The 26645-nt window shown below is 44.5% G+C and overlaps 1 long non-coding RNA gene across 2 annotated transcripts; it reads left to right on the forward strand.

Annotated features, from left to right (window-relative positions):
- Nucleotides 1-495: 495 nt before the first annotated feature.
- On the forward strand, nucleotides 496-26645 carry LOC134147992 (uncharacterized). 2 transcript variants are annotated; one of them, XR_009960117.1, is made up of 2 exons: nucleotides 496-777; nucleotides 22946-26645. It is a non-coding gene; the product is annotated as an uncharacterized LOC134147992 (long non-coding RNA). The 2 variants fall into 2 exon arrangements; XR_009960116.1 differs by lacking the exon at nucleotides 496-777 and adding an exon at nucleotides 21179-21238.

The following is a 26645-nucleotide window of genomic DNA, read 5'->3' on the forward strand; positions in this document are numbered from 1 at the left end:
TCACTTGTATCATTTTACCATACAACCATGAACCACAACCTGGACTACATGATCTCATCATTATCTGCAGTGTCCAAGAGACATCAGCACACTCCATTAAGAACAGGGATGGCAACTTCCACATGCCAAGCAGGGCACAATAGATCCCCAGCCCAGCTTGCTTCATCTCATGGTACAACCTGTCGGGCTGCTTTGGGCTTCGTTCAATTCAGTCAAAGCCTTCATGTTGCCATATGGCTCACAAGGATGTTTCCCTGCAGGGGACTTTGTTTTACAGCATGGTAGCTATGGCTGGGGGACAAAGGGGAGCAGGTTCCCTGCTCCAGAATGGCCGGGGATGACAAATTACTCTAAGCGAGGCCAGCAGCTCCCACAGCCCCTGTCTGTGCACAAGCCACAAGGGCACAGGTGAGGCGAAAGCTCTGCTCTAGAGCAGCAAGTCGATGCTGTGCCACTGTCTGCACACCCACTCAGAGGGCTTTGGTTTCACCCTACTGCAAAATAAAACTAAACGTTGAAAAAAACGTGAAGAGGTTCTGCAGGAACACAGAACTGCCGTTCTTGCGCTGCTTTTACACTGGAACGTGACAAGTTGAAATTTTCTTAGGGTTTCAGATGGTTCCTTGAAACACAGGAGGAAGGGAAGTTGCTGTGCTACAGACCACCATGGAGCTGCTCTGCAATACAGCATCACCAGCAAGCAGAGTCCTGCCCACAGGGTCCTCCTGGCCCAGGTTCACTGTCTTCAGAAGCAGTGAGACAACTCCATTGCCGCAGGTTTGCAGTTCGGTCTTCCTGGTTCAGGCACCGGGTTCAGCTGCACTCGCAGCGGTAAAGCGAAACGTTGACGGCTGCAGAAGGCGCCGGCGAGCACTCTGTTGTGTGCCGTTTGTGAGTCACACATGGCTTCCCCTCAGCACTTCTTCATTTTTGCGGTCCATTGAAATAATGGTTTCTAAACAACTCCAGCTTAGAGTGATTTATTCTTCTCAGCAGCCAGCCGTGTCTTCTATAGCGTTGCAGAAGGACTCCCATTTCAGACATACCCAAGATATTAAGTCGAGATTAGTTTTTGTACCATGGGGAAAATACAAAGGTGGGAACAGCAATTATATTTACCTGGTGTATTTTGCTTCTGCTTCAAGCTGTAAGACTGAGAAGGCAAAGCATATGAAGAATCATTATGGTCACAGGTAGCATTTTCTAAGTACATAAATGGGGAAAAAATGGGAATTTGGAAAAAAACAAGGATGCATACAGCTTCCCCAGAAGAGATCCACATCACATCCCCACTGCAGCTCTCTTCCTGCAGGAGCTGGCAAAGGTTGGAATCGAGCCTTTTCACCCTCTGGTTTCCATTACCACCAGCAGGACTCTAGGATATTTCTGAATTTTGCTTTTTTGAACCAGCCCTGATGCTGTGCAGCAGTAACGGGGCAGGGGGAGGCACTAGCTTTCTGATCATGCTTTCTTTGGGGCTGTAGCTGGAAGGACAGGCAGAGATGGGAAAAGGAGATGGGACAGTTTGTCCTGTTGTCCACCAGGAACAGCTGCTACCATCGCTGATTGCTCTGCTGCTGCTCAGGCTCTAGCGATGGGGAGGCCAATAAAAGTTTGCCCTCAAGCTAAAGAGCTTACAGCATTCTCCAGCTTTCTCCTGCTTCTGCTGTCTGTATCCAGCTTTCTTCTCCTCGGTATTTTGCCCAGCCCATATGCAAGAACTGATCTCATCCATACTCAGCAACAAGGTGCCAGTATCCCCAGGCTCCTCATCTTGGGGCAACATCTTGAAACAGTGCACTGAGAACTGGGGAAACTGAGGCAAATACAGCCACCACAAAAACCCTGCAGCCTGGTCTCACATTCTCTAGGAGGGACCCTGGGGACCACACTCCTCTGGACCTCTGGTCTGATGTGATATCTGCCATGTGCAGTACACTGGACTCTTCATTCCAGCCTTCACAATTGACCAGTGCCATCTGAAAATATGTCATGCAGTATAAATATATCTGCTGCAATGCCACAGGTAGTAGTAATCATTTAAACGGTCACTAGTTTAAGAAGCAAAAAAAATCACAACAATTTGTTAACTCTGTTCCCAGGCAAATAAAAAGAGTAGTTCTAGATTCACAGTAGTGTCCCTTTGTTTACTGAATGCAGTAACAGAAAAAGCAAGTGAAGGAAAAAAACTCCCGATAGCAACAACTTATTGTGGGCTAAAGCAGGCTGGGACATGCCCAATAAGAGGAGGTTTGGGCTCTGTGTGTATCTGCTGGTGACGAGAAGTAAATATGCCCAAAAGCACTTAAAAAAAATAAAAAGGAACAGACCTGATTGCAGCAGTTAGAAGTGATATATTCTTGGCATGGAAACAAAAAGCAAATTCATAGCTGGTTTGGAGCTGATCTTACTGGCTTACATGGGATTTTACACTTAGGTAACTCTATTGTTGGCTGGAGCTACCTGATTTATGGCTGAATAAGGTCTCAATCCCGCAAACATTTACTTACATGCTTTAGTTTTACTTTTGCCTTACCTTTGCCCCTCGTCACCCTATTAACTTAGCTGTAGAAACGACAGTGCTTGCTTGCAAAGCTGGGGCCTTTGCAAGAACAAAAATCTATGCCATAATGCCTCAATGATAAAGAGGAAATTTTGCAGTCAGAAGCAACCCCCCCAGACTGCGGTCTCCCAGTGACCTCAGATGCTGCCTCCCCAGACGCATACACACACAAAAGCCCAGTGATTGCTTGACTGCAGTTCCCCAAACCCATAAGCCTTAGGAAACAGCAGGGGAACATCCTTAGCATAAGCCTGCAGCTGCTCTACACTCTAATTCAGCTTCTGCAACAAGTCGAAAATCAGGCAGCAGAGCAACACTTAGTGCATCCCAATACCACCAACTCTCTGGGGCCAACCATCAAAACAAGCTTCTAGATAGAGCAGGAACCATATTTATTTATTGCTTCTGTTCAAGGAAGTAGCGTTTATCATTAAAAAATGGGGTTCACTCTACACCCTCCCTGTCAGGCAAGAAGGCTTGGTAAAGGAGCTGGCCCAAAAAGAGAGGGACCCATCCATCAAACACTTCCCTTTAACAATGAAACCTCTGAGCGAGTTTCCAAAGAGCAAATGTGAATAAACCCTATTTGGGGTGAGAGGAGGAGGAACAGCAGAGAGAAGACACACGCATGCTCACACATGAATGGGAGATGACAGCATCTTCAGCCCCAAGTCCAGCAAGATGCACCGGTGCCTCTGCATCCAGCAGAGCTTTTGCTCACAGGCCTGTCACATGCTAACATTTTACTGCTAAAACTAAGCAAATGAAAAAAAGGCTGTGTATCTTGGAGCAGCTGCTTTCCTCACTGCTGCTGCCAAGCTTTCCTGAGAGCACAGTTATTCCTTCAGTGCAGGGGAGAATTTGCTTTACAATGGAGCCATGGGGCTCTGCAAGCACTTTGGTGGCTGCTGGACCCAGGCACAAGCTGGCCGAGTTGAGGGGCTACAGGCAGAGCCAGAGGCTCCACTTGGACCCAGCTCCAAGGGTTCCTTGAGGAGGCTGTAGGAGGGCTGAGAGCAAAACTCCTCCAATGCAAATCCCCACAGCTTCCTGTTTGAGACACTCAGCTAAAGCCCGTCAGTACCCTGTCCCCAAAACTCATGATATATATCTGGCAAAGCTTGGGTACTGCTTGTGGAGCCTGAGCCACAGGCTATTGAGGGCAGTGAGTGCCCATGGACTGCTGGGCATTTCAGCTCCCCCACACCCAACATGGGAATCCTTCCTCCCAGACATGCCTGGCAAAGAGCCTGAGCGGCAAGGCATGAGCTGTGTATACTTCTATTTCAGTGCATCTCTGCAAGCTAACAACAGTTTTTGGCCTAGACTCCTGGCTGTATGCTGCATCCGGCAGGCTGAGAAGAGCCACGATGAATGCACTTCATGAACTTAGGGCTAGATTCATGCCAGCTTGGGTCTGAATTAGTGGTCCATCCCGGCTACTCTTGGCTAATCAGGGTGTGCTGATTGTGGCAAAAGCCCCATGGAGTAGCGGCTGGCTGGAAATGCTTTAAGTGTGGGTCCAGCACTGCACATCTGGGTCCTAGGCCTAGAGTCAATCCATGCTCATCATACCTGCCATAGATCCAGGGCAGAGATAGCCCTGATCCAACACCAAAGGAGAGAGAGGACTGCAGACACAACTGCCTCAGCTGGTGCTGGAGAACACATCCCGCTGGCATCAGAGCAGCATCTGGCTGGTGCTCATGGGCAGCGTGCTCACAAGCACTGCCTTGACAGCAAAACATGGCTCTACAGATTTTTTGCACCACGTATGATGAGGCTGCACTGTTGGGTCAGAGTCTGTTTCCAAGAGCACTGCTTCATCTCCAGAGTTACTCCTCTGAATTTGGCTTTGCTTATAATGCAGCAGCCTGGAGAACTCAATATTGCCTCCCTAGGAAGATTTAATTATACATAAAATTAGAAGGAGGAACTGTTAGTTAAAACTGCATACTTCTGGAAGACAGCCGGTTCGTTAGCATTACTTTAATGAGGCACTAACCTCACTGTAATGCTTTTATTAATGCTCGTTGCTTATTGAGTGCCAACTGCTTGGCTCCTCTCCGACAGGCCGGCTGGTCTACAAAGTGAATGGTTTAGGGGTCCTTTGATGCAAAACGTGAGTGCATTTACACCACAGCCAGGACAAACGACAGTTGGTGAGATGAGACAGACCCAAACTCACCAGATGGTGCCCAGAGCAGGCAATGCAGTGAGAGAACAGGATCGGGGCAGAAAGGAGGGGAGGCAGGAGGGAACAAATGAAGGGAGGAGGTGCTGGTTCCACTGAAGCCACTGACACAATTTCTGTTGACTACCGTAGGGTCACAATGAGGCTCAGGATGCTGAGCAATGACAGACTATAAACACATGACGTGCTGGAGACCTGATGAAAAGGAAAGATGCCAGGAATTGTAGGACGGAGGTTCCAGAGGCTGTGAGCTGCAGCCTGTCCCCTGCTCCCCAGCCATTACCATTGCTAGTAACTCATATACTTTGAATTATCTTATAGAGAAGATCCTTTTTTCATCACAGTCTGCTCACAATCATGGCTGCTTCCAGCCTTGATCTTAACCATCAATCCTGTCTAGTCAGACATGTGTCCCCTCAGTCCAGCCCTCAGCTGTAACTGGTCTCTCTCTATTGCACCATGCGTCCCAAAGTTCAGTCCACCAAGACCTCCACATCCTGATGGCCTCTGCCCCAGTATGGCAGTTCTGGGATAAATTGTGCCTTTTAGGCACCCCTAAAGCTTCTGAGGAACCAGTCTGCCCTCAAGAGAACCAGGGAGGAGGGAGTCCCTTCCCTCTTCTCTCAGCACTGCAAATGCAAGTGCCCGTAACTCACCTGTGCCTCAATGGGGAGGAAGGAACTTTACCTTCTCACCTCTGCCCAGTCAGTAGAGTCTACTTGCTTTCACAGCAATATCCAGGCCCTCCAAACACACCTTTCAGATGTGGACATGGGCAGAAGGACAAGGATTACCCCTAGCAGCTGCTGGGACACAGCTTCCCCCACACCTCTTGGGAGCCGAGGTGAGCATATGCCATATGTTTCTCCTCCTGTTCCTTGAAACAGTCTGAATAGAGGGATTAAACATTATCCATATCCTGAAACAACAGAGCCGAGGCACCAACACAGACTAATATTCCAGCACAGGGTTGGTGATGGTGGCAGAGAGCAGGTGGGCTGCTGCGTCCGTGGCGAGCAAGAACAGAAACAGCTTGCCAGAGGGCCACAAAGACAGCTGACGGGGCTCAGCCTACAGGGTCATCTCTCCAAGAGTTACTACTGAATAGGAGCTTATACATCAAAGACAGCTTTGTCATCTCCCTGGTTTGGGCTGGCCTAGAGCCAGGCTATTACCAAGCAATGTGTACAAACCTGCAATTAGGCAGTTCCCACTTCCAAACGCATAAATGTGGATCGGGCCCAGGCTTAGCCGAAGACTTTTCTCTGTACATGAGGTGGGCAAAGCAACAAAGAACTGAACTGGCTCTGCCTCAGTGCAGAGCTGGCTTTATGCCTGCCAGAAAGCCCTCTTCACTGCACCTTTGTACACAGAAGTATGCTGTACGTTGTAGCTGTGCTCACCATGCCAACCGTGCCGTGAATGCAGCTGCAACGCCGTGTCTCATTCAGAGTCATGGCACAGAGTCAAGTCTGACCATAGGTTGGCTCTCATTTCCCATTTCATTTTTTGAATGACTTCAGAGATAACAGGTGAATCATTGGCAAAGAAAGATCCAGCTCCATTGATACCAAAACTTGCCTTTTCCTGCAACTGAAATAGTTTTTCATTTTATTGTAGTGAATAAAAAGAAGAAAAAAGATTATCTAGAAAAAGAAGAGGGAGCCAGTTGGCTGGCTGGGCACAGAGCAATGGGATGCAACCAGTTGGCTAAAGAAAGGGCAGATGCAGGAAAGACAGGGGAGAAAATTATTGTCCAGTGTATTTACCAAAACTGGGCAAAGCAAGAACACCATCTACAAAGCCACTGAACTTAAAAACTCACATTTTTTTTTCTCCACGTAATCTGACTCAATGCCAAACATGGAAATTTCACTGAGTGCTTTTTCCTGCTAAAGGAGTTCTGAGTTTCTGTGGAAACTGGCCCGGTTCTTGTAGGGAGAGGGGAAAAAAAGAAAATTTAAGAAGAAGAAAGAAAGTAAAACTAGCTAAATGCAGTTATTTTGAAGTGACCATTGCAAGCTGGTCAAAAACTGATAAAATAAAAATGTTTTGCCATAAACATGGCAAAAATAAGACTTTTATCCAAAGGTCTAAATTTACCAAAATTAGAAATAAAGCAGAACCTAGGAATGAGAAGGACTCACACAAAATAAAATAGAGCAAAATTAATAGCAAATGCTATTAAATATTTGGTTGGACCTTTTTTATGGGATCATCTTCTCTTCCCTGGGATTTTTGATTAGTTTTATTATTGGTGTTACAATACTTATGGAGTCTGCTCACAGCAAATAGTATATTCTTGTTCCCAGCACAAGAAAATAGTCCCATTCTAAATCTTTTTAGTTTCTGATCTACTGGCCTCACCCAAAGCTTTCTTGCACTAACAACGGGACCTGGTAGGTCTGCTTGGGTCCAAGCTTAGCTTGAGTCCAAGCTTAACTTTAGGCACATGAGTAATGCTGTCCCGGGGTGTCTCACATAGGCTGGGGTGCTTTCTAGTTTCTACAGTACTAATACTATAAATATTAGCAACTTACTTACTATTTTAAATGAGATTTTATTCAGGGCATAGAGTGGAAGCCCATTGTTCCCGTCAGAACAGGAAGGCACATCAAACACTCAGTACAGCTGCAAACAAGATGCGCATTGGCAGGGATTCATCACCCTGGCAAGGGTAATCGCTTTCAAGTTTAATCAAGGTAGAAGGGGGAGATTTGGAAGCATCACATCCATGGCACACTTCCCTACTTTGTCACATCACAGCAAACACTTGATAAAAGCTCCCTTTGAAGAGGAGCCAAGTTCTTCCTTGCTACATGATGGTGATACTGTGTTTGATTTGCGGAGATGGGTTTCTGATTGTGCAAAAAGATTTGTAAGAAGCAGAGAAAGGGTGAACGTGCAGAAAGTGATGCAGCTCAAAGAAAACAAGAGATCAAGCAGTAATTAATTGTTGGGTTTTGCTTCTTTGTATTTTTTTTCTTGGCAGTGGGACAAACAGACTACTGTGTTGGTGAAATGTCAGCCCCACATTATGAGGAGGCCTGCTTCATCTATATATTTGGGTCTATATCGTTCAAATATTATTTGCCAAGTCACCAAAATAATGAAATTGATAAGCAAATCATGAGATTAAAAGAACCATAACAATCATAGCAACAACAGGCTGTTATTTGTCTCTCAGCCTCTGGGTTGTTAGCCTGCCAAGCTAATTTTAATAGAAATTCACCTAAAGGAAAATAAAAAGGGAAGGTGAGACTTTCCCATGATTACACTAGAAGTTTAGTTTCCAGAGAAAGTGAACCTCTAATGTGCTGAGCTCATTTTCATCTGATGAATCCTAAGTTTGTCTTTCAGAAGGCTAAAACAAAAAAGGAAAAATATATTAAAAAATCCATCATCCGAAAGCAGATCACCCAGACAGTGGGTATCTGTGAAGCATGTGCGCGTATCCTGTGCACATGAAGAACATGACCATTTCCTTTGCTTCCCAGCTGCAGCGATGCTATACTGGTTTCCTCAGCAGAATTCGCACTGCCATGACTCATGGTCTGCAACAGAGATGCTTACATTATGGACTGCATACAGTCTGCTGGGGTAGTCCATGGGGCCCATGGCCTGTCCCACGCGCCCTGTCTCCCAGGCTGGTGAAATGGTCTGGCGAAATAGCCCCGCAGTCTTTCTGCCTTTCTTGAAAGCCCTGTGGCCCTTCTTCCGTTTTGGGTTCATCAAGCATAAATTCAGTTTAAGGCTGCTCTTGGGAAATGCAGCTCAGCTGCTGTGCTGCCAGCCTCCCTGGACAGAGCTGCAGGAAGGAGGCTGCCGGGAGCACGACAGGCTCTGCTGGCACTGGCTTATTCCAGTTGTCTGATAGTGCCCCAGGAGTGGGCAGAGACTGGTCTGTGCCCATGAGCAGAGCAGGACTCACTCAGGGGGCTGCCCGAGCACAATTCCCCCTCCAGAGGGTTTACTGGTGAGACAGCCTTGGCAGGCATGGAAGAGCTGCTGTCTGTCTTTCTCTAACAGAGGCTCTAAGAAGCAGGGTGGCTCATTCATAGTTATGCAGAGCTGGGAAGAAAACCCAGATTGTTGGACCTCTGTTTCAGCACATAACTCACAGCCCAGGTTTGCTGCACCTGCTCCAGGGATGCACAGAGGTTTCCAGGCTTCCCAGGCTCCCGATGTGCCTTGCATCAGCCCAGCATGAACACGGGCTGCTGACCCCAGTAACATCCTCCTCCTCCCACTGCTGCCAGCAGCCCCACCCGGGAGACCAACGGCTGCACAAACAGTCTCTGCCCACTGCCTTTGCTCTCTTTGTTCAGCCTGCTTCTAGTTCCTTCTGGGCAGGTGTTGTTTGCTCTCTCATCACTGCTCTTGTTCTTAGAGAAGCTGACTACAAAAGCCCAGGAGTCGTTGCTATTTATTCTCTGTCCTGGCTTGGCTTTGTTGAGATGACCAGGTGAGTAGGCAGGCGGTTGATTCTCCCACTTATTTTTTACTGGATGGGGACATCAAATATTTGCCTTCAGAAATATTTGCAGCAGCTCTTCTACAATTAACAGCATCAACTGAAATGCTCAGAAAAGGCAGGGGAGTACTCCTGTGTCTCTGCTCTCTCCTGAACTTGCCAAAGATGAATCAGAACCTCTCAGACTTGCATGCTTTGCCACTGACTATATCTGATGGGCAATACATTAAAACGTCTGCTAGGCCTCTCTCCTTCGTTTCACTGGAAGAAGCTCTGGAAGCCTACAAAAGTGGATTCCACATCTCCCTGGTTCCCATTTCATATCAGACAGCTTTGCAGCCCTTGGGGAACAGCTTCCTTTTTACCCTAGTACAAATCCAGAGGCCAATAGGCTTACTTTAGGCTGATACTAGTGCAACAAAACAGGATTTAGCTCCTTGCAGCCATTTAATCTGACTTACAGAGCTTCAGGAACCACAAAACTGCCTGAGGTTATGTGCTAATTACAGATGTACTTGTCTCCTCTGCCATCCTAGTATACACTGCAAGATCTCATCCAATCAGCCAGCCTGGGGAAGTATGTCTCATCTTTGATGCGAATAAACCTCCAGCTTTAGCAGCACAACACATTAGCTTGATCAAGTACAGTTGCTGCATTCAAGACTACAGTCCAGGGAAGGGCTTCATAACAAAGTCTGAGCTGATACCTTCTCTGGGCAGCTATACAGACAGCTGTGGAGCTGGTGTCAATAATAGACTCAGTGAGCAAGATGTCCCCTCTCTATTTAGTATGATATTACATGCTTGTGGATGGCAAAAGTTTGTCTCACACCTCATTTGTGGCCTGTAATAGTGGACTGAATCCCAGAGAAGTTCTCTCTCTCTCAAGAAACACACTCATATAATAGCCACAGTTCAAGAACAGACTAGAACTTTGGAAACAAAAATATTAATTACTGAGATATGTAAAGTCCTTTGTGCTCTGCGAGACTCATGATGTCCCCAGCCACGGCTGAGGCTGAGGGAGGTTGGCCTTCTTCCAGGCATGAATTGTTGCCCACTGCTGTGATGGGTATTCACAGTCACAGTCCTGTATGGGCTTTGCAAAAAGAACTGAATCTACCAAATCCAACAGATTGCTTGTTATTAAGAATAACCAGAGACCACCCAGAGATCTACTACTGAACTACCCTTCCAGGTAAAACATTGCACAGCAACATTAGGACAGCAGAGGACTGGTTAATTCAACCAGAAAAGTCTTTGGTGCCCTGAGAGAGTTCAGAGTTGCTCGACAGTGAATTCAAGTAATAGCAGCCTCTTCTCCAGCTCTTGCTTCTCTTTCATCACTTCTTCTCAATGACTGACAACAGGCAAGGTTTTTAACTCAGTGCCATCAATCACTAATCAGACCACATACCACACAGTATATGACTTGGTGCTAAGAGCCTTTTATTTTACATTCTTCCTAGCAGAGAGTATATATTTGGCTTTACGTACACTGTAGTTTCTTTCTTTTCTTTCTTTTATTTTTTTTCACCTCTTGTGAAGACTTTGCTATGTCAAAATCTGTCAAACAACTCCTCGTGCCATGTTTTTACAAGAATCCTACTTGCTGATTGGTGCCAAACACCCTTTTAAACAATACTCAGTGAAGTATTGCATTGCCTGTACTCTGTTCTCGCATGCCATATTTAGACAAAAGCTAGGGAATTCCCTGGCTTGAATAAGTGCATTCTTTTCCCACCTCAGCTAAATGTATGTGTTCGTATCTGCCAGGCCTTCTACCCAGCTTTTTTAACTAATTCCATACGTTGATTTGTCTACCAACAAATCATAAGAAAAAAAGAAATGAAAAGGAAATGAAACAAGTGAATCTGACCACAGACACATGCTCAGCCCTGCTGGGTACATTCCCAAAGAGACCAAAACCTAGGCAGCAGTAACACAAACACCCAAAACCACACTGACACACAATCTGAATGCACAGCTAGCAATAGACAGATCACAGCCAAATAAGGCTTTTATTGCTTTGGCCCAATATAAACAAACAGCAGCATTACACAAAGTTATGGCCTAACGTTGATAAAGATTTTGATGTAGCATCTGGAAATGTGCAAGGACTCCGTTAGCCATATGAGCCACTGGGGCATCAGATTTCTCTGGACTAAAGGAAAATGCTCCAAGTCTGCAGGTACCTGGAGCATGATGCATACAGACCAGCGAGCAGCCAGACCAGGGAGCTCTCGCTCTGTGTGCACTGCATGCATTGCCTTGCATATTCACCCATTCAAACCAGCAAAAGCTGGAGCACAAGAGCTCTTTCCTGACACTGCAAAAGTTAATGGAGCTGCAGATCTTTCTGGAGCGGCTATTGAAACTCCACATTCCAGAGAGCCACACTAATCACTTTTAATCAGCCCTTCACCATCAGTCTCTAATATTTAAACTCTTTGCCATCCTTTTGTCCATAGTGTGTGGCCACCCTCTAGATTTTATGATGCGGTTTTTCTCCTTGTGGCCAAGTCCCCTGGGAGATGATCTTGGCCACATAGGACCAATACAGATGCCTTCCATGCAGTAACTCTGCTGCAAAAGCTTCATGTAAATGCTTGTCCTCTTGATTCCCCCCACCCCATACTTCCCCAAAATATTCATTATTTCTGCCCCCAAAACCTATTTAGAAGAAAATCTGCATCCTGAAATTGAGGCTCAGAGAATTATGAAGTGTAGTATATATCTTCTGAAACACAGGATGAAATATTCTGACAAAGAAGGCAGAGTTTGCACTAGATTTTTGTTAAGATATACCTGCATACATACACACACACACACACACACACACACACATATAGATACATAATCCACCATACCACCATAGCCATATCAGTTACATCTGTATTGCTGATAGCAATGATGGTAACTTTACTGCAGTCGAGGTGCAGAAAGAGACCAGATTTTTAACTGCTGTCATTTAATTCTGTTCAGAGTTGCTTGAGATGACATAATAACTGAGAAACCACTCAAGCCTCAACTAGCCGAGTGGTGCTATTGCCACTGCTAGGAGCACTATAGGGACAGTAAGAGTGCAAAGAAATGATATGGACAGAGCCCTAGTGTTATAAAATGCACTTTTAGGATCATATGTTCAAAAGCACTCAGTTCCCATTCAGGAACCTAAGTGAAGTTGGCAGGATTTCAGAAGTCCTCAGCATCTATCAGCTCCTACTGAGAACACACTGAGCTCTTCTTAAATTGTTAGAGAAAAACAATTCAAAGATAAGAGCCAGCTTGTGGTTTACAATTAACATAATTGTATAGGTCTTCATGGCAGCTTGGCAAGAGCAAGAATAGTTGCTTTCACAGAAGATATTGTATATGAATTCACCTCTCAAAGCAAGGGGCCAGGTTACTTCCTTAGGTTCCCAGGTTACTTAGCAGTCACTTCCACTGACAGCCTCCTGTGAGAGCCGTGCATCCTAAGGAGGGTTTTCCACTTGCTTTCAGAATGATGCCTTTTGTAGCATCTAGTAAGTGAGATTCTGCACCTGATCACGCTGGGAGTAACCACCTCAGTGGAGATGAGAAAGACCCGTATGAGTAGCTAACAGCCCAGAATATAACCCATCGTGTTGCAGTGAGAGCAACAATAAAAACATCTGGAGAAATGCGCTAATTTAGTCCTAACCTATATTCTTTTTTGACGTATAATTGATAACAATATTACATTCAGTTTCATCTTTGATCCCCAAAGTCTTCTTTGTTCCATGAGAGAGAAAGATGTCTTCTCCTAGTGGCAATAAAAGCAATAGTTTGCCTCATGCAGTCATGTTCAAGACTGACAATAATGTGCACCTTTAAGGGACAGAAAGATATGTCAAATCTCTCCAGTCAAGCAATCCCAAAGGCCTATATCCAGCAAAGATTTTAAACATGTCAGCAGTTCCATTGACTCTACTGGAGCCACTGGTCTATTTAAAAGAAAGTCTGCAAACTCTCCTCAGATTCACCTGCTCTTGGCATCCCACAACTCCTTAAACCTAAAACCAGCTGAATCTTGACTCACTTTGCTCTGCAAGGTGAATCCATTATTTAATCTACTTCAGTACTTTCTTAGATGAGTGCTACACCTTCATCAGAATTGTCATGTAACAACTAACACCACTCACAGCATTAGGAAAACAACATTTTTTTTTCAGTTGTAGCTTAGGAGAAGTTTTCTCAGTATTGTGTTTTCTCAATAATGGGTCAAAATCACATTTACTGAAAATGGGGGCAAATGTATTGATTCCAACCGAGCTGCTCCTGAACCAGCTCTAGAACTCAGGAGAGAGCAAGACCTTACAAACTCAAGCTACATCAATTTACTTCCTGATGTCTGGAAATGAAAGGATAAAAAAAGTGTAGCACTATTTCCCATTCTGAATAAAGCAAGTTGAAAATGTGCATGAATTTAGTTTGTTGCTCCTCCGATGTTACGATTCATTACATTGAAGTATTCTGGCTCATTTCCTACAGCTAGTTAACCTTGTAGGCAAGAACTCACCCAACAGCCTCTAACCTTAAAGGGGAGCACTCTTTTTTTCAGGAGGAAGGATGCACTTTGCCTCTTCAGAGCAGAGTATAGACTGCAATAATGAGAACACAAGCGCTTACTGGGGCTTCGCCAAGGAGTTGTGCTGCCCTTTCTCTCTTGAATTTGGTGTTTATAGCAGAGGACAGTTTGAGAAGACTCGTTTAGCCAAGAAATTGAGACTTCTTCATGCTAGTGAGCAACGTGTGCCCATTTCAAACACACTCCCCTTGGGAGCCTGGGAGATACAGATCTGGGTTGTCATTGCCACAGCCCCTGTAAGGTAACAAATACTCATCCTTCTCACAGCTAAGCTGAGCTCAACTAGGGTAGGAGAGAGGAAGGTAAAAAGAAAGACAAAGACACTAACACTCATCCTGCACCAGTAAAAGAGCAATGGTCACTACTGCAGGTCCCTGGGCTGAGGATTACCAGGGTACTGTATCTATAGGGAGACAGTAGCTCACACAGTTGCATAATAAGTTGGAGTTTGGATAAGATCTTTGAGTCTTTCTCTTGGTCCCTTTTATTCCCCACTCAGGTTTACACATCCTCTAAACTTCTCATATATATTTAGTCCAAAGAAAAGCACCATTAAAATGCCAAAGAGACTTTCAAGACAATTGTTACATTGAACCAACTTGAATTGTAAACTCCACTTCTGTGAACTTACTCACTGGATGGGACACTTCAATTAAGTACAGTCATCGTTGTTAGAAGGCTGCTGTTTTCCGAGGTCAACCACAGCAGCAAAGAGAATTTTAACAAAATGCTTGTGTGACCCCAGGGATTTATGTACAGTCCCTTCTGCCCCAGACACCTCAGTATAACACACAGACATACATTCTTTGCTGCAAAAGCTATCTGCTCCCTAAAGCACCAGTGCTGAGAACTGAGTTGGGTTTGAAACATCAAATGCTTCCATATGTACTTGCTCCGCTTCTTCAAATGCTTTACAGGAGAGTCCATACAAGAGCCGCAGCCTGGGTGTCACCTTGTGAAACCCAAGAACTGCGTCCATTTTTAGCACAAGCCTGCCTGAAGATATGTTACATTATCTGAACAACATGAAGGGAACAAAATGAACTGCAGCTCCCCCTGCCACTTATTTACCTTCTGTTTAAACAGTGCCTCTTCAGCCTGCTCCATTCTCTTCCCAAGCACCCATTTACTCGGCATCTCTCACAGGACTGGCCGTTCTATTTTTAAAAGTATGCTGCTGGCTTTTATCTTAAGCTGCTTGATTCTTTTTTTTTTTTTTTTTTTGAGCTCCTGCACACTTTGAACTTACTTTAAACACGCTGGAAGATAAAAGTAGCAAGGGGAGATACAGCAAATGCAACACAGTTGGCATTACAATTTGCGAATTAACGCAGGAGACAAAAATTAATCAGATTAGAAAACAAATACCTAAATATTTCCTGGGACTCAACCATTAGGGTGAAATGGCAGTGATCTGTGCTTAGGGGAATATCTCCGATGCATCCAAAGGGTTTTAGTTGAATCAAGAATTTCAGACTTGTTCTCATCAGGCTCCTGGCAGCAAACATGCTTGGGTGGTGCAGTTGGGCAGGAGAACAGACAGGCAGCCATGAGGACTGAATAGCTCTCTACCAAAGTGCAGATAAGCAGCAAGAGAACAATTTTCCCATCAGTAATAGAAATTGATTCCTCATCTTTAAGCAGTTTTGAAATTCTCTTGTTTTTGCCAGGTGGTCAGATGGCTCTACTGGTTCCAGTTCTGATTTAAGATTAGTACCACTAAAGTCAGCAGACTTGCACCACTGTCAAATGGGGAAGGCCAGGGTGAGATGCCTGTCATCTCATATCAACAGGATATGCTGGCACAAAATATCAGTAAGAGTCTCCAGCACTACTCTAAATTGTGGGAAGGCAGAAGGGTTCCAGAAACACCTGGCTTGAAAATCCACTCTCCTCACCCATGCCTGAAGTTATGACCAAACCCCAAACCAGGATGTATTCAGCACCTTTGAACAGAGAGGCTGGTTTCAAGTTCAAGCCTAAAACTATGAGCAAATCTCAGAAGGTAAGCTAGAATGAGGGAAGTTTGAGGCCATGAATATCGGCATGCCATTAAACGCTATAAATGGGGCTGATGGATTGACTATACTGATATGCTATGTCACCTACCAGAAAATACAATAAACCACTTCCAAAATTACCTCAATATCCATCAGAGCTGTTAATACCTTTTTCTTGAATTAAGACCTAAGACCTTTCTTTCATTCAGACCTTTGTAACCCCCTTCGCCAGGTTAACTTCTGTCCTACAAAATGTTGACAGTCATGATATTTTGATTGTACTTTGCTTTCCATTGATATAATGTCATCCATGACCTTGTTTGCTTCTCCAGATGCCACTTTAAATTTTTGAGGAAGACATAGTCTCACGTGCCACGTACATACTATAGTTTCCTATGATGTCTTTCTCTCTGGAGATTTTTGGGAAATGCTGCCTTAGTCTGACCAAGAATTGGGACATGGTTTCTTTTTTGTTGCTGTTTTATTTTCTTTTCCTGCAGGGACAGTCAGGAAAAGGGGTGAAGACACTGCTTTTGTTAAAGAGTGGTTGATAACCAGTGAGGGGCAGCCAACAGAAACAAAATAGGATGAGAACTTGGAATTTTCCAGGATAGGGAGATGGGGTATTACTGACACCCAGTTGCAAGCTTAACATCTTAGTAATTATTTGGAGACTTTCTAGTTCATATCTTGGATCTAGATTTTTCTCAACTAATAATAAGCTTCCAAGTCTTGACACCGCAACCTGTCCTAAGCAGCCAGCTGTTGTTCCTGTAATAACCAGACCTAGAGCTGCATGTGTTACACTGTGTATGTCACAGCCTGAGCTCAGCTACATTTCAGATTCAGGACATCCCTGAGAACTAGTTGAAATGAAGACTCATTAAAGCTTCCATCAGATGCTGACGGGCCTTTTTGTGCCAGGAAAATGGATGTGTGCAAAACTGCAAAAGTAACTGGAAGCATCCCAAAGCCCAATTGAAATGAGGGAATTTTGAGTGGCACCAAAAAAAGGAGCAGTGATTTAATCTCCACAGATAAGGAGGAAGGGAAGCAGTGTCAGGAAAAGCAGGAGGATGAGATTAGCTAGGCAGTAAAATGAAAATGAGCAAGAGGTGGAGCAAGCGGTGGAGCTGAGATAAGAGGAGGTGGATTACAGAGCTGGCAGATGGAGGGGGAGCAGACAGCCAAGTAGGGAACAAAATCACAGGTAATAAATCTATAAAAATCTTAACCAACAATTTTAAGGACTATTTTCAACCAATTTTCTCCAGGGAACAAAGTGATTAAAGCAGAGGGATATCCAGTCTCCCTTGTGTTCTCCCTTCAGAGTGCACAGCGCTGCTGCGGTGGCCATCAGCCTAGCCAACTGCGAATGGTTAGCTAGGTATATGTGCCTGGACTCTGAACTCTTGCAATGCTGCCAGAATCCTTTCCTGCACATGGATAAAGCAGTCTGTTAATACCAAAAGGTGAAAGAAATTGCTGCTTTCTTAAATGATAGGCTTGCTGTTTGACTCAGTCTAATTCAGTGGCATGAAAGTAACACATCCTCTCTTTTGCGGGCTGAAAGGAACATTTCCTGAAGTACTGCTGGAGCAGATACATTGGATATCTCAGTCCCGGATGATAAGGCAGCTTTTATCAAGAAACGTTCATTAATGCAGTTCAACTGGCAATAGATGATTGATAATAAACAGACATTTGATGGCTATTTAAGAGTCATTAAGCCTTTGACCACTGGGTTTTTGGAGGATAATCTTCTGAATATCTTCAACTGTGTCATTTTAGAAAGGTCATGCAGCAGCTTCCCAGATCTTTGCCCCCCCCCCCCCCCCCACACACACACATGAATCTGGCCAATCTTCCATTACCTCAGGCTGGTCAGTGCAGACTGGTCTATCTTAGGTCTCCTTATCTTGGAAGGTTACATGAAAACATTTATTTGGCATTATATTTTGAGAGACTGGGAGAGAATTTATATTATCTCAGGTTTATCTGGGTACTGGGGAAAAAAAAAGAAATTAATATAACATGATAAGTAACTACCCTGTGAGTCTGAAACCTCTTTGGGGTAGGCACTGGTGAGGTGCCTAGCACAAGAGTTTGCTTCATGGCACTACTGCAAGGCAAAGAAAAACAGTGACAGCTCATATGTCATTGCCAGTATCTGTGTGGAATAATAAATACATGTTTGGAGATGAAAATTTCCCACCCAAATGTAGGGCATGGTCAGATTAACTCACTTGCTGCTGAGCTAGGTTAATGGCCCCCACCTCCAGGTCCCCCCACTTCCCTTCCTTATGTTCCAAAAATGGATACTTCCTGCCCCTCTAATCCTTCATCTTATTTAACTTATCTCTCAGCCTGGCCTTAAAAAACAAAATTGTACTATGAAAGGGCATATGCCCAACTTTGTAGACTTCTTTTCACATATCATTCAGAGGCTTTTGTTTGCTTTCCCTCGTAGCCTGCTGCAGGGTGGGAATCACTGCACTGCAGTAGGGTAAAACAACGCTTGGGACAACGATCCCTATTTGTGGCCTTTAAAAAAAATCATACATTGGAAACTAAGTTTCACAGTAGGGGCAGCCCTGATATGAAGGAAGTGGAGGAAGCAATTGCACAGCCTTTCCCTATCACGTGTCCAGGAGAGCACACTAACACCAGGCAGGGTGCAATTCGGGAAAACTAAGGGGAAGGCAGAGAGCCTCAGTGAGTAAATCTTTGCATAAGACCCTCTTGAAAATCCATGCAACTTCTAGCTAGTATGTTATTAGTAATAAGAAATATTTTTACAATGCTGAAATGACTGGGAAAAAAAGACAGTCTTTTTTTTTTTTTTTTTTTTTTTTTTAAAGAACATTTTTTTCCCTTAGGAAAGCACTGTGACCAGCCAGAAGTGCTTAGACCGACTGTGGGAGTAAGTGCCTGAAATTCAATACTCTGTTATATACCAGAGGTCAGGCTAAGGGTCCCTTCAGATCTAAGAACATAGAATTCCTTAGCTTTTACCCCGAAAGCCCTTCCAGAAAACCTGAGTATTTGAGTTTTTCATCCCATTTCTAGAAAACTCGTAAAAAGACAAAACAGGGTCTTTTTGCACCAGATTCGCGAAGCGGACAAAAGCCTTGTAAGCTTACGTTTGAATTCAGGTTTCACAGCAGTCACGCTGCCCGCGCAGCCGGAGCCAGGAGGCGCGGTGCGCCGTGCTGCCTGACGGAGCCCGGGGCCTCCGGGCAGAGCCGACATGCCAGGCACCGGCAGAGCAGCCCGCGGCTCCCGGCTCCAGAGGCACTTGCTCCTCGTTTGACCTCAGAAGCTGCTGTATTTCACATGCTGTTCCTCCCTCATCCAAGCTGTTATGTGAGATAGCTCATCCTGCTGGAAGCTATAACTAAAAACGTTGTCTAAAAACAAATCCTCTTTCTGTGTGCCCGGAGGGGAGGAGCAGTCCCCAACGCGCACAGAAAAACGGAGCTTGGATAAAGAGCTGGGCTGAACCGGACCCAGCTGGGCATCCCCACGCGGGGCTTCGGAGGAGTGATGTGACACAAGGAGGCAGGATCCCTGCGCAATCGGAGAAAGCCCCTAGGGTTCACTTATCGAGCCGGAATATCCACAGCTCCAGATCATGAGCCTGCATATGTTTTAACTGATACCATGTCAGTCGTGCTAGGGTCAGGCAAACGTCTTTGCCTCGGCACCAAGTGTGGTGAAGAGCTGCCTTCCACCGCAGGATTAATAGGAGGATATACAGCACATATTCATTGCAAATTTGGGATAATATCAGTGTCATCTGCACTCGGGCTGCAACTCTGAGCTGACTCCTGTGAGAGAGCTAAATATTTTTTCTTCGTATCAATTAAGCTACACCTTTATCAATCATTCTTTCTTTTAAAAAAGGTATATACATATCTATATTAATATAGACACACACGCACACATACATAGGGAGAGGAAGAGTTGCGCAGATTTAAAAGAGTGGAATATTTAAAATGCTGTGTTTATTCTTTTCTTCAGAGGAGCTCAACCGTTCTGTGCTGGGATGCAAATAAGGGACATACTTCCACTCTAGGTATTTTTGGTGAGCGTGATAGATAGGCTATTTATTTCAAACGTCACACTTTCAGCTGGCTTTATCTAACTTTGGTCAAGAATGTAAAACTTTGCGCAGGATGCTGGTACTGTAATGCTCTTCTACTGAACAAGAATTTGCAGCTCACAAAGCCTAGCTGTGACCTGGGAACCAACAAGCTAAAGCTTAAACCAAGGCTGTCAAACTCATTTCACTTATTAGTTATGAAATGGGAGAAAACAGTAAGCTTGAGTGTCACATGGAAACATGAGCACAGTGGTGACAGCCTTTCATATACTGTGTCAGCACTAAAAACAGTGTATAGATTATTTGGAAAATTATAAACACAATCTCATGACTCTATTCTGGGCTGGTCCTGTGACAAAAAAGGAAAAAAAAAAAAAAAAAAAAGAAAAAACAGAAACCAAAAGCCCAAAGCAATTAGCAGTTGTGCTCTGGACGGAATCAGGCAGAAACGGAGCTCAGCAGTGTCAGCTGACGCCGGAGGAGCCGGCGGGATCACGCCTCCCGCACAGCGTGGCTCGCTGCCCGGGGCACCTTCAGAGAGCGCGAGGGACGGGGCTGAGGGACAGCATGATTTACGCCGGGACAACTGCTGAAGTTACCACCGCTGGCTGCCCGCCGACCGCCTGCTGCACGGGGACCGAGCCGCTCGCAGGGCGGCTCCTGAAACACAACAGTTTGCAGTTCAGAGCTGGCCTTTTTTTGTTTCATTTATCTTATTTTTTAAAGGCAAACGGTCAGGGCTGGTTTATCCATGCTGGTTTGCCGCCACAAGCTGCAGCGGTTCAGGGACTGCCACCCATGCAGCACGGCGGTGGTGGGGCCGGGCCACCTCAGCCATCCCTGGAGAGGGCATCCTGGCGGCGAGACAGCGCCTGTGGCTATTTAACCTCTTACCTCTGAGGTCAGGGCAGATGTTCAGAATGGATCTCTCTAATGTTCAGCACGTCAAATCTTATTAATCAGTTTTATTAAGCTTCTCTCCAGACATCTCTAAATTAACTCGCAGTGTTGCTTTAACCCAAAATGGTAATTCAGTACTTTTGACAACCAGTAGAGAATCTGGAGGCTACTCTTGAGAGGAGAGCTTGAGAACGAATTTGCAGCTGAACCTGCTCATTTTTCCTCCTTCCCAGTCCTGTAGGGTCCCGCGACCCTCCCTTGCCATAGGAAGTCTGCAAGTATCTCTGCTCCTCTTGCTATTTTGAGCTAAAAACTTAGCTCAAGCCATAGCTCTGTGCATGAACAACTTCAGTCACAGGAGATCTAGATTTGGATCCAGACCATAACACTGTGAGTATTTTCCACCAGCATACAGCCCTTCAGACTCTTCCAGTTACAGTGGGACTTTAGTTTTTTTTAATGGTAGAGAGATGAGATCTATCAGAAAGAGGTACAGAGCCACTGGGACTGTTAATTATTAAAGGAATTTATCACTAAATCTGGGACTGAAACCCTAGCGAGGGGTGGGTGGCAAATCTTTCGTAAGCCAGCAAATTTCCGTGAAGAAACATGTCAGTGGAAAGAGCTGGAGGAAAGCACAGTGTGTTTTAAGTGTAATATAAATTCTTATCAGTGACTGTTTTGACACAATTTTAACCTCTGACTAATGTCAGCAATTTAAGAGACATCTGGTAACTGATGATTTTTCAAAGCTAAAAGTGCATTGCTTATATTCAAATGAGCTTTAAAACAACACAGACACATGCGGTTTCATGAATCAGAGCTCGGAAAAAAAAATCTCTATTGTAGTGTTGCTGCTGATGCTGGTTTTGCCAACAGTGGAGATGAGGGCAAGGATAAATCAGAGCAGGCTTAACATCTGAGGCTGGAAGGAGTACGACGATGATAAGCAGATGTCCTCCTGACTCCTGTGCTGAGCAGTTTGGGCATGACAGAGACGCGCTCTGCAGCTAGACTACAAGGAACCTGTGCCTCATGTTCACCAGTCCCCAGTGTGGGATGCCTCCTGCCTTCTCAAGGAAGGCTTTGTATTTCTTATTGTCATGCCAATGTTTTAGGGTTCAGCCAATGTGCAAGGGCTCCTGGCTTGGCAAATCTGGGGCCACTATTTTGCTCCAAGGTGAGAGCACCACTGTCAACATTAGCAAGCCCAGAATATCAAAAAGTAAAGGGATAGTGTAGTGGTTATCACCTCTGCTTTACATGTCGAAAGTCCTGGGTTCAAGCCCCAAGTGAAACCAAAACCAGAAAAATCTGTGGGAAGTTGGACTAGATGACCTCCAGAGATCCCTTCCAACCTTACTGATTCTGTGATATCGCCTGCATTATGTTTGTGCTTTTGCAGAACTGAGCATAGAAAGACCATTTTACACTCAGCTACCCCATTTATTTTCAGTTAGTTACAACTAAGGCACTATAATGTAAATTAATTGGTGCAGCCTCAATCTGCTGTACCCTCCCTGAAGGTCTGCAGGTCCCTTTCCATCTGCTCTAACATGCAACGATGATCACACGAAGCAGCAGATCTGTTGCTTGATCCACAACCCTTCCTTCCTTCTAACATGAACAGCCTTTCCTCATCCAGAGTATCACTTTTCTTCATCAGTCAATAGAATTACTTAAATCTTCTCCATATGATAAAAGGGTCAGATTTAGGCCTGAGTCAAAAGATCCTCATTTCGCCCTGGATATTTTGTGATCATCGGTCACATATAAGAGCTGGAGCAAGGAATATCTAGGCTGTGTAAATAATAGGGAATTCTGCCAGAAAGGGCCAGAGATTTTTTCAGTAGTGGTCCCTTGGAGAATGCCTCCTCTGACTAAAAAAAAAAAAAAAAAAAAATGGAAAAAGTATATATAAAAATCCATCCCGTACAAGCTTATGAAAACATGGCTGTGTGCCATGGAGACTAATGGGCTTTCTAAGTCCCTAGTTAGAAAGTCTGACTCCATCATAATTCAGATGCCAGGGACATGCCATAAGAAGTCCTCATTCCCTCTCTTTTTTGTTTATTTGTTTGTTTGTTTTAAATAAAGTCATTAAAGCTTGGGAGAACCAGCCAGTGCAAACTGTAGAACTAGCCCCCAGAGAGCTGCTGCTGGAGGTGCTGAGCTGCCCCATGTGTAACTGGAAGGTAAGTTTTCTACAAATTCCATGTTCTCCTCTGCACTAGTGTACAAAAGAAAACTTTGAGAAGAAAAAATTCTGTTATCAATGGTGTGGGGAAAAATGACTGTTCTAGTCACAACTGAGCAGGGTACAAGGTTCCTCTTACCTCCCATATCTCCTGAAGGGGATAACTATCCTCTTAAATATGGTTATTGGGTAAATTGAGTTTCCTTTGCAACCTCCTTTACTAAACAGAAGTTTTGTGCATCGCTGTTTAACAACTCTATCTATGCCTATAGAGATGCCACTAGGTATCTGCTATTTCAGAGAGCCACTGTGCTATGAGCAGACTTAATTACAAATACAACCTCTTTCTTTCCTTCTTCAAAAGGAGAAGTCTTTTGATGAGAAAATCACGTTCTCTAACAGTCCAATCCACTACCTGGCTCAGGGTTAAAGAAATCCTGAGCTAACTCTATCAGGCCAAGTCTTGGCAGGAGAATTTCTCACAGTTTTACTTACCAGGGTCCAGTTTTCTTCTGCTGAATGTGATGGGAATTCCCTCTAGTTCACTATCTTCAACTAGAAAAGATCAGCCCTCAGTTTTATAGCTGTCACTGCTTTTCAGGATTTGTGTTATTTGGTGTTTTTCCTGTAGCTAAGTTGGCCCTGTTCCAACAGCTGAGAATGAGTTTCCTGAGCCATCGCCTCTCTTATCATTCATTGCTTTGATAATCAGCCTTAAACAAGCTCGACCTTTCGATTGATTTGAACTTTGGCCACCTTTCAACCACTTGTTCTAGCAGATGAAGTCAGTCACTCAGTTGTCTGCACTGTATAACAGGGCAGTTAATGATACAGTGGTTTTAAATCATAGTATGTTCCAACCATGAAAGATGGGGGAAGAAACAAAACTCACCAGAGGATGTCCACTGATATTAAGCCAGGCCAGTCTTCAGTGTTGCACAGTTTGGAGTTTCAATTCTTGCATCATGGTTACCTCTAGAAGTTCAAAATACACATTTCAGAGAAAAAGAAGCCTTTCAAATCACTGAGAATAACTTCTCACCCCCAGAACTCCCTGTCCTCTCCATCTTCCCCTTCATGACCTCCCAAAGCCATCCCTGAACCGTGTCACTATCTTTGCTTCTTCTCCTCCTTCACATTACTGCCAGCCCCTCCTTGATATCCACTGTTGGCTACAACACCTGGTTGAAAGGGACCTTTCCTCTGCTGTGCCCCCACCTAACTCCCGCTGGTGCCACTGGCTGGACACCAGAATGCTTCCTGAAAAGGATGATTGGCTCACTGCTGGCCTTGAGCATAGGTTTTTAATAACTAACAATGGCAAACAAAACCTCAGGACTACGAGAAATGTTTCCATGGTATTTAAAATAGACTTGGAAGGAAAGAGCTTTTGTCTAAACAAACAAACATATTCCTCAAGCTGCCACAAGCCAAATTTGTAACATCGTGCTATATTCCAGATTTGGAAAAAACAAACAAACAAACAAATACAAAACTAAAAAATCTAGAGATTTTGAACGGCAATGAAACTAATATAACCACTGTCCAAGCTGGAAAAAGAAATGCAAAACTAAAAAAACTAAAGCATACAGGGAAAAATACATTGGATTGAATCCAGATCTTTTCAGCAATATAACAGTATTTTGTGCTTATGTGAAGATGAGTTTATTATTTTATTCATGCAGGATTTTTCCTTTGCTATCAATTTTATATAAAAGGGATTGGGATAGGCACTAATGGGCACTTCATTGAACCAGATGACAAACAGAATAATGATGAGTTATTTTTTTCCCTTGTTGTAGAAGAAAGCTGGTGAGTTTAAAGGATTTGATAGTATTTGCTTGCTTACAGTTACGGCTGAAAAAGACTACAAAGGAAACTCTTAGCTGTAGAAGTGAGATTTACATATAAACATGAGTATGGAGTAACAGAGCTTGTCTTCAGTGAGTTCCACATCATGAATTTATGCACTCACAATTCTCCTCCTTGCTGGTCATTCATGTCATTGCTATATGAGGTCATGGCTATGAATGTGAAATGATGTCTCACAATGCTAGTACATAGCCAAAGGGAATCAGCATACAATCATTGTAAGGATGGTATGACCATCATCCAGGTAGATGGGCTGCTGCATTCTCTGTCAGGTGAAAGTTATTTTGTGGCCTGTAGATTTATTCTTAGGTACAATGAATGCCCATTAAAATGCATGGAAATCTGGAATGATCACAGTAGTCCACTTCTGAAGCACAGTCTGGGGCTAATTTCATACAGAAGTGTTTCAGGAACACTTTGCTGCCCTGACTGTTTGGATTTCCCATAGCATTAGGAGTCTAAATAAGCAGGCTGTGGTCTGTTAAAAAAAGAGGAGACCTCTTGGAGGAATGGGATTCACTGATCAGCTTCTCCAGCAACAGCCACTTTCAGCCAGCTCCCTCCATCCAGACGCTGATTCTGGTGTCACAAAACTAGTGGCATAGATTATATGATTAGGTTTTGTGTCGGTGGCAGCTTTGGGTATGCAAGGAAGGGGAGGCTTGGCCAGCAAGTGAGCAGCAGGGCAGTCGGTCCTGCCGCAGGCGGCCTGCAGGGTCCTGCTGCTGGAAGGAAGATCATGGGCAGCCACCTCTACTGTGACCTCTCCAGTAAGATGAAAAGAGGACAGTGCGAGCAGGCTATCCAGAGCAGAGGACTGGACTCCAGCCAGCCAGGATCTACAGGCCAGCAGAGACAGCCATTCCAGAGGAGTGATGCGAGGGGGAAACCCAGCCTTGTGGGTGAAGTGACTCATGAAACCAAAGCAAGCCTGTGCCGCTTTACTGCTCCCTGGGGGCTGATCTAAGAACTACTGTCACCAAGCAAAGCTGCTTAACCCACAGAGTGAGATCAGCTGTTTTCAGTTTGCAAACCCAACAAAGGTTTTAATGCATTTGCAAAACTACCTACAGCCACCAACAGAAGGCTCATTTATCTTAGCTACCTCTAGCTGTCCCTTTGGAAAAGATCCACAGAGCCCCAAATGCGTGCAACCACTGTATGGCTTATTTGTTTTCTACCAGCTCTAGTAAAGAATCTGGTGTTAGTTGCTAGAAACATGCAAGTGCTTCAGGGAAATATGGCTAAATCTTGAGTACGGAGGGTCTGATGGTTGGCGTGCAACACCGCTTGCCTACAGCAGATAGTGATGCTGTGCACCTTCAGTCTGGGTTGTGTAACTGTGCACAGTGTTCTGTGCACAAGGTACCTTAAAGGGCTTTCAAGGGGAACCCAGCCCTGCAATACCAGCTTTATATGAATGGAAAAGAAGGGAAGAAGAAAGGAAAGCTAGAATACCACTTTATGGAGCACATCATTCAACCACCCACATGAAAAATGCACTAGAAGCACTTTCCAGGCCCTGAACACCTGCCAGCAGAGAGAGAAGAAAAAACTTCTTTTTTCATTTCAAAAATAAGCACAAAAACATGAGTGCCTATAAATTTTACATGGCAACATTCTGTTCTTCGGATTACCTCTCCATAGCCATTCACATTTGGAAGGTTAAATAAAGCTCATATCTTGTAAAATATTAATTAAAGTAAGCATTGTACTGGGGCCTATGAA

Source organism: Rhea pennata, chromosome 16 (assembly GCF_028389875.1).
Source record: "Rhea pennata isolate bPtePen1 chromosome 16, bPtePen1.pri, whole genome shotgun sequence".
Lineage (NCBI taxonomy): Eukaryota > Metazoa > Chordata > Aves > Rheiformes > Rheidae > Rhea > Rhea pennata.